We start from the raw sequence: 13,628 nt of genomic DNA, 5'->3' as shown, positions 1-13,628 counted from the left end.
TGACCATGCCAGCATCATGGTCTTCCCTCAACATCCTTACATCCTGCACCCATTTCCTTTCAAGTCTTCCTTAGCATCCTGAACCCTTCACTTGAGCAGCACTGAACTGAGGCTTCATGTTGGAAAGATGACCAGTGGCTTCAGAAAGAATATATTCTAGTCCACATACTAACAGTGAGTTCCCGAAGTCCCAGCAAAATGACCATCCTATGGAACTCAACCATAGTTTCTCTCCAGGATGGTGTTTCTCTGAAACCGAGTGATGGAAACAGGTGGCAGGATGACCCGAGACCTTGGTGATGGAGTGTGTCACACGGCAGCCAGGCTGTGATGGGTTGAGAGGAGACTGGAGGACAAGCAGACAGGTGGGATTCATGGACCCCTCTTGAAAAGGAAGGAGGAAGACGAGGGTAAAGCTTGAGAGCAGAGGCAGGGCCTGGCAGGGCTTGCCTTGTGTGTGGCTTTGTGTTTCTGTTTAAGCAGAGGGGGCTCCGTGTGTCTGCTGGCCGAGGAGAGGAGGCCATGGGCAAAAGCCAAAGGCCGGGACAGAAAGAGCGGTGAATGAGGCTGATGTCCCCGTAAAGACGGGATCCATGGAGGAGAGAGGCCAGCCTTGGTGAGGAGTCTGAGGATTCTGAAACAAAAGGGATGCATGAGACTGTGAAGCAAAAAGATGGAAATGGAAGAGGTCTGTCTGCATTTTCTTAGTGAAGTCGGGGCAGAGTTAGCCTGAAAAGGCACTGTTCTGTCAATATCCCTGACTGCCCAGGGAATTAAGATCCTGATGTAAACAATCAAAGTGAAAGCTTTGGTTTCATATCCATTTGCCCCCATCTGACCCTAGTTTTTTCATGCATGAGCTGTTCAATGTCTCATTTTCTAACAGTTTAGGAGGCCATCAAACAAAGACCTGGTGAGGAAAGTACACTACTGCTTGGCCCTTCTAAGGAAAAGCCTACTTTTAAAAACTCAAGTCATTATTGTCCTTTTTGGGCTATTATTTAAAAACTATTTATCAAAAACATTGTATTTCATCTTTATTTTTCAATATTTCACATGTCCATGTCATTGGAATTGTACACCTTGGGGGGCTTCCCAGGTGGCTCAGTGGTAAAGAATCCACTGCAAAGCAGGAACCACAGGAGACGCGGGTTTGATCCCTGGGCCAGGAAGATGCCCTGGAGGAGGAAATGACCACCCATTCCAGTATTCGTGCCTGGAGAATCCCATGGACAGAGGAGCCTGGCAGGCTACAGTCCATGGGGTCGCAGAGCTGGACACCACTGAGTACGAGTGAGTGAGTTCCCGTTCATGACAGACACATCATCGCCTTTCCTGGTAAAATAAGTGTGCATGTCACAAAATAGTGTCTTAGCATGGGCTGGCATGACCAAGTACCACAGACAGGGTGGCTTAAACAATAGAAATATGTTTTCCCACAAGGTTCCAGCTGGTCTGATTTCTGGTGAGAGCTCCCTTCTTGCTGGCTTGCAGACAGCCTCCTTCTCCCTGTGTCATTATCTGACCTTCCTTCTGTGTGCACGTGGAGAGAGACCTCTCTGGTGTCTCTACCCTGCTGGATCAGGACCATACTCTTATGACTTAATTTCATCTTAATTACCCCCTGATAGGCCCCCTCCAAGAAGGCAATGGCACCCCACTCTACTACTCTTGCCTGGAAAATCCCATGGACGGAGGAGCCTGGTAGGCTGCAGTCCATGGGGTCGCTAAGAGTCGGACACGACTGAGCGACTTCACTTTCACTTTTCTCTTTTCATGCACTGGAGAAGGAAATGGCAACCCACTCCAGTATTCTTGCCTGGAGAATCCCAGGGACGATGGAGCCTGGTGGGCTGCCGTCTATGGGGTCGCACAGAGTCGGACACGACTGAAGCGACTTAGCATAGCATAGTATAGCATAGGCCCCCTCCAAATACAGCCACATGGAGAGTCGGAGCTTTAACATGTGAATCCTGCAGGAGACATGGACATTCCGTCCATGAAGATGGCACCCTGGATTCCATTAAGTGCTTACCACCATTACCAAGATATCTTGCCATCAGTGCTTTATGTTAAATCTTCTGTCTTACTTAATTTTTAATTTAGAATCAAATTGTATTTGTTTATTTTTTTAAAGTAAATTATGATGAAACTGTGAAGGGTACAAATGGTATTTATAGTTTTCAATTAGAAATAATAAACAGAGCTTCCTTATAGGCTTACTGCTGAAGAAACCAACATTGTCATAAAATGGAATATGAAAACTGAAAAAACTAAACTTTCCAAAACAGTCTGGTTTATTCTGGGCACAGACTTAATAACTCTTGCTGCTAGGAGAAGTACAATTTACTGCCATAGGAAAGCTGAAAATGTCAAACATATTGTTATAAAATACAATGCAAGCTGCCTGCAAATTAGACGTTTTTTTCTTTTTTTTTTCAACTGGCATATTTCCTCCTTCTGTGCAGCTTTTATAGCTGTGGCCCTCGCTTTGAATTGAATGCTTCAGCGTGTGATGTAAACATTCAAACCCCGTCACGCACTGGCTGGTTTTCAGAGGTGAGGGCTGCTGCACACAACAGAGGGCATTGCAAGGTCTGAGCTATTAAGAAGGAGCTCAGTAGAAATGAGACAGAACTAGCACTGACATGAACACACAGCCAGGAGCTGAGGTCAGCGAGCTCTGGGTAAAAAAAAACGAAGTTTGACAATCAGAGGACCGGCGCCCAAGGACTGAGCAGGAGGCAGTAAGCCTTTCTTAGCCCCCAGATCGTAACACAGAACCAACACAGTACAGATGTCATCAAACTGGTTCATCTAAAACACATGCCTCTAATGACCCAAATGTTTTTTTCTTCCTGTTTTAGGTAGGCTTCCAACAGGTTTAGTTGTTTGATCTCTCTTAAACGCCAAGCCAATGAAGAGCAGCAAATTAGAAAGGAGGAGAGAGAGAGTGAAAAGTGCCCACAGCAGTGCAGGGCAGAGAAACAGTCAAGATGCCACTCAGCATAAATGCAGAGGTTCTGTTAGCATTGCTGGATGCTGGAGGGCACTGCTGCTCTACTATGAACCTGAAAGGGAAAGTCGATCAGTCATCTCCGGCTCTCTGCGACCCCATGGACTGTATAGTCCATGGAATTCTCCAGGCCAGAATACTGGAGTGGGTAGCCTTTCTCTTCCCCAGGGGAATCTTCCCAACCCAGGGATCGAACCCAGATCTCCCGCATTGCAGGCGGATTCTTTACCAGTTAAGCCACAAGGGAAGCCCAAGAATTCTGGAGTGGGTAGCCTATCTCTTCTCCAGAGGATCTTCCCGACCCAGGAATCAAACCAAGGTCTCCTGCACTGCAGGCGGATTCTTTACAAATGCATCATGTAGTCTCTTTAGAAAGATATAATGGAATTCCCTGGTGGTCCAGTGGCTAGGACTCCATGCTTTCACTGCTGAGGGCATGGGCTCAATCCCTGGTCAGGGAACTAAATTGTGGGGAAGCTGTGGGGAATGGCCAAAAAGAAAAAAAACATAAAAAGTATGTGGCATATTAGAAATATTTCCCCAGAAGTGATTAAATAAACAATATCTTGGTAACAAAAAGGATCAACCTCAGATACTTCTAATGTTCAACTATATGACCCAGGTTTTGTTTTTTTTTTTTATTAAAATTGGTCTAAATTTTGAGTTCAGTTCAGTTCAGTTTCTCAGTTGTGTCCGACTCTTTGAGACCTCATGGACTGCAGCATGCCAGGCTTCCCTTGTCCATCACCAACTCCCAGAGCTTACTCAAACTCATGTCCATCAAGTCGGTGATGCTATCCAACCATCTCATCCTCTGTCGTCCCCTTCTCCTCCTGCCTTCAATCTTTCCCAGCATCAGGGTCTTTTCCAGTGAGTCAGTTCTTTGCATCAGGTAGCCAAAGTATTGGAGCTTCTGCATCAGTCCTTCCAATGAATATTCAGGACTGAATTCCTTTAGGATGGACTGGTTGGATCTCCTTGCAGTCCAAGGGACTCTCAAGAGTCTTTTCCATCACCACAGTTCAAAAGTATCAGTTCTTCGGCGCTCAGCTTTCTTTATAATCCAATGCTCACATCCATACATGACTACTGGAAAAACCATACCTTTGACTAGATAGACCTTTGTTGGCAAAGTAATGTCTCTGCTTTTTAATACGCTGTCTCAGTTGGTCATAGCTATTCTTTCAAGGTGCAAGAGTCGTTTATTTTCATGGCTCAGTCACCATCTGCAGTGATTTTGGAGCCCAAGAAAATACTGTCACTGTTTCCATTGTTTCCCCATCTATTTGCCATGAAGTGATGGGACCAGATGCCATGGTCTTAGTTTTTTGAATGTTGAATTTTAAGCCAGTTTTTTTCACTCTTCTTTTTCACTTTGATCAAGAGACTCTAGTTCCTCTTTACTTTTGGCCGTAAGAGTGGTGTCATCTGCATATCTGAGGTTATTGATATTCCTCCTGGCAATCTTGATTCCAGCTTGTGCTTCATCCAGTCGGGCATTTTACATGATGCATATAAGTTAAAAAAGCAGGGTGACAATATACAGCCTTGAAGTACACCTTTCCCAATTTGGAACCAATCTGTTGTTCCATGTCCAGTTCTAACTGTTGCTTCTTGACCTGCATACAGATTTCTCAGAAGGCACGTAAGGTGGTCTGGTATTCTCATCTCTTTGAGAATTTTCCACAGTTTGTTGTGATCCACACAGTCAAAGGCTTTGACGTAGAAAATAAAGCAGAAGTAGATGTTTTTCTGGAACTCTCTCTCTTTTTTGATGACCCCTGGCAATTTGATCTCTGGTTCCTCTGCCTTTCTAAATCCAGCTTGAACATCTGGAAGTTCTCGTTTCACATACTGTTGAAGCCTCACTCAGAGAATTTTGAGCATTACTTGGCTAGTGTGTGAGATGAGTGTAATTGTGCAGTAGTTTGAACATTCTTTGGCATTGCCTTTCTTTGGGATTGGAATGAAAACAGACCTTTTCCAGTCCTGGGGCCACTGCTTAGTTTTCCAAGTTTTCTGGCATATTGAGTGCAGCGCCTTCACAGCATCATGTTTTAGGACTTGAAATAGCTCAGCTGGAATTCCATCACCTCCACTAGCATTGTTTGTAGTGATGCTTCCTAAGGCCCACTTAACTTCAGACTCCAGGATGTCTGGCTCTAGGTGAGTGATGACAGCATTGTGGTTATCTGGGTCATTAAGATCTTTTTTGTATACTTCTTCTGTGTATTCTTACCACCTTTTCTTAATATCTTCTGCTTCTGTTTGGAGTTCAGTACCTGTCTATTTAGCACAGGACTTCGCAGACCAGTACAGGAGCTGGCTGGCACATGCTCATACCACCACCCTCCCAGAGGAGGAGCAAGACAGACGCAGGAGATCAGAGAGGCTAGGCTTCTAGAAACAGGTCCCGTTGGAGGTGGGCAGAGCCTGTGTGCCCTGGAGTTGGCCCAAGGGGAGGTGCATGGCAGGGGAGGGGAAGCTGACCACCTCACTTCCCCAGCTCAGAGGAGCAAAAAATAGAGGTTACGATATTACTTGTTCACCTTTTTCAGTGTCCCTTTCAAGTTTTACATTATGTGATTATAATTCAAAGGTATTTTAGGATCAGGTAGCATAACACCACTGGCTAATTCTTCTGAGTTATGGGAAGTATAAGTGACAAGATTCTAGGTAGCACGAAAATTAATTTTTTCACAGTCCACAGAAGAATTGGGTTGATAAGCAGAAATGTTCTATGGATTTCGTGTGCAAATTCTGTTTAACTCTAGGGCACAAGGTAAATCACTTCCTATATTTGTTTTCTCTCTGAAATAATCATCTAAAGGTATGCCCAGGGCCCCAAAATCTTGTCAGTTAAATTAAATACTAATGTGTTAGGCAAAAGCCAACAAGGGTGGTGCAAAACGCCATCCGAGACTTTAGGAAAACATATTCCATGATGGCACAGACAGCAGCAGAGCGAAAACTTAGGAATTCAGGGCTTCAAAACCATGTTGTTAACTCCTGCTCCATCTTAGCACTTCCACACACAGACAGACCCTCCGCAGACCTCAGGAAGTCAGAGGGACAATGGTAAACATTTGCTTACCCCAGTGGCTCTTCCTGTGGAGTTGACATGAAAATGACTTCCTCTGTTGGCATGTGACCAATTCAAGCTCTCTCCCTTTAGATTATTTTGAACATTTTTCCCCTACTGAGCTAAACCTTCCTAATTAAAGCCACTCTTTAACACTCATAATTTCTAGGGAAGGCAAATTCTCCTGAATTTTCCATGTTTCTTGTTAAGAATGAAAGCTGTCCCTCCCACAGTAGAATTACAATCACTAATCAACTTAGAAAGCCAGACCAATGCTGAACACATTTTTAGAACACTGTCTTTCTAAAATAGAAAGTAGTGAATGTCCATATGAACGCAATAACTGGGAGTACGCTATTAGCAAATGATGAATTTCTATTAAAGCACTGTTGCAAGTTTTACCATTGTCACTACCATTGTCAGGCTGAATGACCTTGTGATACATTTTCTAAAAAGAGATACCACCATAGATGAATTTCCGTTTTAAAGGAAATGCTACCCAGATCATAAAGACACTCATGCTAAGGGACTATACAGGTCTGCAGAATTATGTGCCTTTCCTGGGATGTGGCCTGTTTTATAAAGATGAGGTCAGAAGGGGAACAAAGTGGGCAGAGATTCCTGATTTCTATTCCTTTCATCTAGAAAGCCATGGGCTTCTTCTTTGGAATTGCCAGAAAAGAAGAATTTTCCTTCTTGAACAAACACTGATCCTTTAGCAATTTCTTATGTATTTGTCATAAAGAGCTACTGCAGCGCTCTTAATTACTAGAATCTCCTCATGCTCTCTGAGATCTGGGTGTTTATGGCATGCAGTCAGAGTGAGAGGAATCCTGTCAGGGAATCAGTCACCAGGAACCCGGGTGATGTTCTGATGTGAGACCTGGAGTCCCTATTGCCGGGATGTTCTGTCGCCCCCTCTGGGAGGGATCAACCCTCAGGGTGAGGAGCCGAGGCAGCCCAGAGGGTTCAGCTCTGAGTCGCTCACGGGAGGCACCAGCAAGACACCCCCACCTCTCCACAGGTATTTTCCAATCCAACAATGTCAGCTAATTACGAGAAGAGCCAAGCCGTGATGAACAGACGACATGCCCTGTATTAACTACTCTGGCCTGGCCTGAGCAGCGTCACAGAGAGATGCAACCGACCTGCCGTCCTTCAGAAGCCGTCGAAGAGGCATCTCTTCCTCAGACACCTGCGAGAGCCGGAGTCCCTCCCATCACGGTTACACCCAGGCTTCCACCCTGGGATGGGACAGAGCTGCCTGCTTCTGTGTTCACATGGCTTGTGAGTCCACTGTCCTGTTTTGTGTTACTTATATATATAAACACATACACATATGTATACACATGTGTGTATATACACAATATGTATATGTACGTGTGTGTGTGTATATGTTTGGTTGCGGGGGGGAGAGAGAGAGAGAATTATTTGAGATCCCAGGCTCCCTCACTGGTAGTGAGCCCCCCTGATGATCACTACAACACTACTCGGTTTTCTTCCAGGAATGAAAACTATGTTTTCTTACTCATATACATTTTGTACACATACACATTGTATTTCACCTCTGTGAACAAAAATGTAGAAACAATCTTCTCTGGGTCTCTGTGACTTCATCTTAGATATAAAACAACAACAACAGGCAAATTTACTCTGTTCACTTTTGTAGACATGTGCTGTCGTTAACGGAGAAGGCAATGGCACCCCACTCCAGTACTCTTGCCTGGAAAATCCCATGGACGGAGGAGCCTGGTGGGCTGCAGTCCATGGGGTCGCTAAAGAGTCAAGACACGACTGAGCGACTTCACTTTCACTTTTCACTTTCATGTATTGGAGAAGGAAATGGCAACCCACTCCAGTGTTCTTGCCTGGAGAATCCCAGGGACGGGGGAGCCTAGTGGGCTGCCGTCTATGGGGTCGCACAGAGTCGGACACGACTGAAGCAACTTAGCAGCAGCAGCAGCAGCTGTCCTTAAACAGACCAGTCTGTTCTTTCCCTGTCCTTGAACTTTTGACTCCGTGATGTCTTTTACATAAGCCTGTTTTTCCTCTGTTCTGTTTCTAAAGTAGCATTAGACCAACTTTTTTTTTTTGTATGTTTGGTAGAATTTCCTTTTTTTTTTTTTTAATTTTATTTTTAAACTTTACATAATTGTATTAGTTTTGCCAAATATCAAAATGAATCCATCACAGGTATACATGTGCTCCCCATCCTGAACCCTCCTCCCTCCTCCCTCCCCATACCATCCCTCTGGGTCGTCCCAGTGCACTAGCCCTAAGCATCCAGTATCGTGCATTGAACCTGGACTGGCATCTCATTTCATACATGATATTTTACATGTTTCAATGCCATTCTCCCAAATCTTCCCACCCTCTCCCTCTCCCACAGAGTCCATAAGACTGTTCCATACATCAGTGTCTCTTTTGCTGTCTCGTACACAGGGTTATTGTTATCATCTTTCTAAATTCCATATATATGCGTTAGTATACTGTATTGGTGTTTTTCCTTCTGGCTTACTTCACTCTGTATAATAGGCTTCAGTTTCATCCACCTCATTAGAACTGATTCAAATGTATTCTTTTTAATGGCTGAGTAATACTCCATTGTGTATATGTACCACAGCTTTCTTATCCATTCATCTGCTGATGGACATCTAGGTTGCTTCCATGTCCTGGCTATTATAAACAGTGCTGCGATGAACATTGGGGTACACGTGTCTCTTTCCCTTCTGGTTTCCTCAGCGTGTATGCCCAGCAGTGGGGTTGCTGGATCATAAGGCAGTTCTACTTCCAGTTTTTTAAGGAATCTCCACACTGTTCTCCATAGTGGCTGTACTAGTTTGCACTCCCACCAACAGTGTAAGAGGGTTCCCTTTTCTCCACACCCTCTCCAACATTTATTATTTGTAGACTTTTGGATCGCAGCCATTCTGACTGGTGTGAAATGGTACCTCATAGTGGTCTTGATTTGCATTTCTCTGATAATGAGTGATGTTGAGCATCTTTTCATGTGTTTGTTAGCCATCTGTATGTCTTCTTTGGAGAAATGTCTATTTAGATCTTTGGCCCATTTTTTGATTGGGTCATTTATTTTTCTGGAGTTGAGCTGTAGGAGTTGCTTATATATTTTTGAGATTAGTTGTTTGTCAGTTGCTTCATTTGCTATTATTTTCTCCCATTCTGAAGGCTGTCTTTTCACCTTGCTGATAGTTTCCTTTGATGTGCAGAAGCTTTTAAGGTTAATTAGGTCCCATTTGTTTATTTTTGCTTTTATTTCCGATATTCTGGGAGGTGGGTCATAGAGGATCCTGCTGTGATGTATGTTGCACTGTTCTTTGTCACACAGAACCGTAAAGAGAGAATGGTTATGGCAGTTGCACACTACTCTGTATTGTAGCATTATTCCAGTTCCTTCTGTGGGCCATTATTCCAGTCCACTGCATGGACGATTTTCCAGTTCCATTCATGGACCATTATCCCGGTTCATTCTGTGGACCATTTTCCAGTTCCTTCTGTGGATCATTATTCTGGTTCATTCTCATGGCTCCATGGATGCAGGGTTCCCTCCCGTGAGCCTGTGTCCTTGCTCAGAGTCAGGCTGGTGCGTTGTGGGCTGTCTGATCCGTTTAAATGTCAGGGAAAAAGAAGAGCTGGCTGCTCTGACCTGGTCTCTGTTGAGCTTTTGCAATGTATTCCGAGTGTCAGATGTTTCATGCAGCTTTCAGTATTAACACTGCTCTGCAGATTAGGGTCTTAAAGATACCCAGACAAGTTTAAAACGTATGAGCTACAGAAATTTAGAATTTCATCTGGACCTGGAAATAGGAATTGGCACCAAAGCTTTTTATTCGACTGTCAGTCACTTCACACTTTGCCAGGCTCCATCTATGGAAAGGATACGCCTGAGGACAGTGATGAGAAGAAATTCAAGTCTGGGATAGAGTCTCAAGGCTTGAAAGTTCTCTTGTGCTCTTGGGATGGTAAAGCACTCTTCTATCTGAAGCATCAAGAGTCTAAAATGAAGGAAGGCACTTTACAAATGATCTATACATTTTTATATCAAAGATGAAGTCACAGATACCCAGAGGGGCTAAGCGACGTGCCAAGTGACTCGTCACAGCAGTGACGACGTGAGCCTATGTGGTCACCAATACAGTTATTTTTTCATCACATCAAAATTCCCCGAGTTCTCCTTTTGAAGTCTTTTATTTGTGAAGTGTAACTACTGGTGTTTCAGTTTTCAAACTGTATTTTATCGACTGAATGAATGTAAAGGAAGAGCACCCTCGTGCGTCTCCTCTGCTCTCACACCGCTTCACTGTGGGTCCCCAGACGTGGAGCCTTCCCACACATCAGGCACCTCTGCTACACCAGATGGGTATCCTACAATTTAACTCAATCCTGACACCACCCACCTGAGCCAGACTCGGACACACAAGATAGGGCTCAGTCCCACAAGACGGCCACACTCCTTCCCACCACACACACTTCAGATGCCACTGGCAAGTCAGGTTGTCCTCTGTGCTCTGACCACTGGTTATCAATTGGTGGTTCCCATGACCCCTTACTCAGATTAATTTGTTGGAGTGGCTCACAGAACTCAGGACAACATTTTACTTACTGGGTGACCAGCTTGTCTCTCAAAAGGCGTAACTCAGGAAGAGCCAGATGGACGGCATGCACAGGGCGGGATCTGGACCTTTCAAGGCCCCAAGCTTCTGCCCTTGGAGCTTAGAGCGTGACACCCTCCTGACACGTGGACGGGTTTCTGTCCACCAACACGGAAGCTCTCCAAATCCTATCCTTTGGAGTCCTTACGGAGGAGTGATTGATTAAATCCTTGGCCCTTGGTGTCTGAACTCTCTGGAGGGCTGAGGCGTAGGCCGCTAGGTCCAACTCTCTAATCACATGGTCCCCCAGGCAACCAGCATCATCCTTAGGGACTTTCCAAAGGTCACCTCATTAACGGAAACTCTGGTGTGGTTGAAAGGGGCTTGTTATTTATTAATAACAAAAGACTCCCATTTCACCTTTATGCTCTGGAACTGTTTCAGGAACTGAGAAAAAAACACATAACAAAAGATGCCTCTAAGGCTTTCATACAGGACATTATAAGGGTTTAGAAGCTCTGGGCAAGAAACAGTGGTGAATACATATTTCTTAGTATAAATCACAATATCACCTCGACTGACTACTTATGGATAACATGCCCCAAAAGCACAAGAAAAATATGGAGAAACCCCCACTGAGTGAAATCATTAAACAAGAGAATGGGGGGGAGGACATAAAATGGATACTGCTACAATTTCAGAAAGAGGTTTGCAAATTCCAGCTACTTATTTTCCCCCTGGAGATATCTGCATGTATATTTATATATTACAAGCACATTTTCATGACTAGAATTATTCCGGTTTTTTATATTCAAATTAAATATTTCCTGTTCATTTATTCAATGAAGACGATATGGGTGCCTGCTCTGTGCCTGCATTCACAGGGTGTATAGCTCAGTGAACCAAAAACAGCTGATTTCATGGTGCTTACAAACTAGTTAAAGCAGATAGGCAATACGCAACTGTAGCAGGTTGTTGAAATGGAACACACTCTCTTGTTTTCATTTCTTGCACAGAAGTGCAGGAATACAGTAATATTGGTCAATATGCTGTCAGGAAAACAGAAACCTCACCAGTTACGTTAACAGAGAGAATTTAATGCAAGGAGATGGTTAAACAGACATTAGAGGATCAAAAGTCATAGGGGCAGGACGGTAAAAGCAACTGAATTGCCACCCTGCATTGGTGGAATCAAGAAAAGAGAGTGGGCTTTTCAAAACCTGGAGGGTTAGAGGAGGGGCCCCTAGAGCAGCAACCAGACGCCGGGGACTAGAGAGGGTCTATGGAGGTAGGACCCAGAGTCTGGGAAGCTGGCACTGGCCAGCTAGTGCTGTTTCCTCAAGAGCCCAGACAGGGGGCCCTGAGGGTCTGGGAGCAGATCTCCTGGCCTGGGCGCTGCCTGGCATGGAGGGGTCTCTCAGGGGTAGGCAAAGGGCTGAGGTTTGGAGAGCGCAAAAGAGCTAGGGACTGACTGCTCCCAGAAACAAATGGTCTGCCAGGGCACAGGGCTGTTGCCAGGTGACACTCACAGGAACAGGAAGCAACCTGAAAGAGGCTGGTCCCCCTCCTTCCTCTCACCTCCAGGACTCGCTTTGGTGCAGTGTATCCTGGGTACAAAGCCACTTGGCAAGGAAGAAGTATTGTCTGCAGAGCCCTCACGCCCACAACACAGCTTGTGGAGAAGGGGGTGCAAGGCCCACAACTTCACAACAGGCATGGTCCCAAAGACCTGAGGGGGCAGTTAGCCTCATGGGCTGAAGCTACTTGCTACAATACCCAAGCAGGTCATGCAGGAGGACGGGCAGAAGTCCATTAACACTTCCCATTTTAACCATTTTTAAGTGTAGAGACAGTGGCCTAAGTGCCTTCACATTCTTGTGCAACCAACTTCGAGATTTTCCTCTTCCTAAGCTGAAACTCCCTCTCCATGAAACTGTAACTCCCCCTCTCGCTCTCCCAAATCCCCCAGGCCCCATCTCGACCCCCACTCCAGTCTCTGTCTCTATGAATCTGACTACTCTAGAAAGCTCACAGAAGTGGATCACCCAGTATTTGTCCTTCTGTGTCTGGCTTATATCACTTGACATAACGTTTTCAAGCTTCATTCATGGTGCAGCACATGTCAGAATTTCCATTCCTTTTTAAGGCTGAATACTATGAAATTTATGCTTCCCAGGTGGTGCTAGCAGTAAAGAACCCACCTGCCAATGCAGGAGATGCAAGAGACACAGGTTTGATCCCTGGGTCGGGAAGATCCCCTGGAGAAGGACATGGTAACCCACTCCAGTATTTATGCCTGGAGAATCCCATGGACAGAGGAGCCTGGAAGGTTACAGTCCAAAGGGTTGCAAACAGCTGGACATGATTGAAGTGATTTAGCACAATATGAAATTTGGTTTTATGACCCTTAGGGCAACATCCATGCTGAAGGACCTGGACACTGGGGAGACGACTGATTTAGAGATATTGTTTTTGATATCCACTTCCCTGCTCTCTCCCTCTCTCTCTCTTTCACATACACACACACACACGCACACACACACACACACCACAGCATCCTGAGGAAGAGAGGGAAATGTCTGTCTCATCCCCAACAGCAGGGTCCCTAGAGAAACTGACCAGGGATGGTGAAGCGTTCTGGGGTAGCAGCTGGGCACATTTATCATCCTGGGCTTAAAAGGGAAAGGGATAAATACTAGTAGAACAAAATAATGCCATTGCAGCAACAGGGCTGGACCTAGAGATTGTCATATTGAGGGAAGTAAGCCAGACAGGGAAAGACAAATATCATATGATATCTCTTAGATGTGGAATCTTAAAAAAAAAATGGTATAAATGAATTTATTTACAAAACGGAAATAGTAACAGACGTAGGAAATAAACTTATGGTTACCCAGGGGGAAAGGCAGGAAAGGATAAA

At 44.9% G+C, this 13,628-nt stretch overlaps 1 protein-coding gene across 5 annotated transcripts in view; it reads left to right on the top strand.

The window, feature by feature from the left end:
• Window positions 1-13,628, top strand: part of TRMT9B (tRNA methyltransferase 9B (putative)) — a 69,254-nt gene that overhangs the window by 16,004 nt on the left and 39,622 nt on the right. For 2 of the 5 annotated variants that reach the window (XM_086380739.1, XM_086380741.1), the window contains exon 3: window positions 7,123-7,385. The exons of the other annotated variants lie outside the window; for them this stretch is intronic. The gene's annotated coding sequence lies outside the window, so the exon portion shown is untranslated. The remainder of the gene's footprint in view (window positions 1-7,122; window positions 7,386-13,628) is intronic. 5 annotated transcript variants of the gene reach the window in all.

The sequence above is a fragment of the Bos grunniens genome, chromosome 27 (assembly GCF_055505025.1).
Source record: "Bos grunniens cultivar Pamir isolate PY7600 chromosome 27, Bosgru_T2T1.0, whole genome shotgun sequence".
In the NCBI taxonomy this organism is placed as follows: Eukaryota; Metazoa; Chordata; class Mammalia; order Artiodactyla; family Bovidae; genus Bos; species Bos grunniens.
This window is presented reverse-complemented; position numbering and strand designations above follow the sequence as displayed.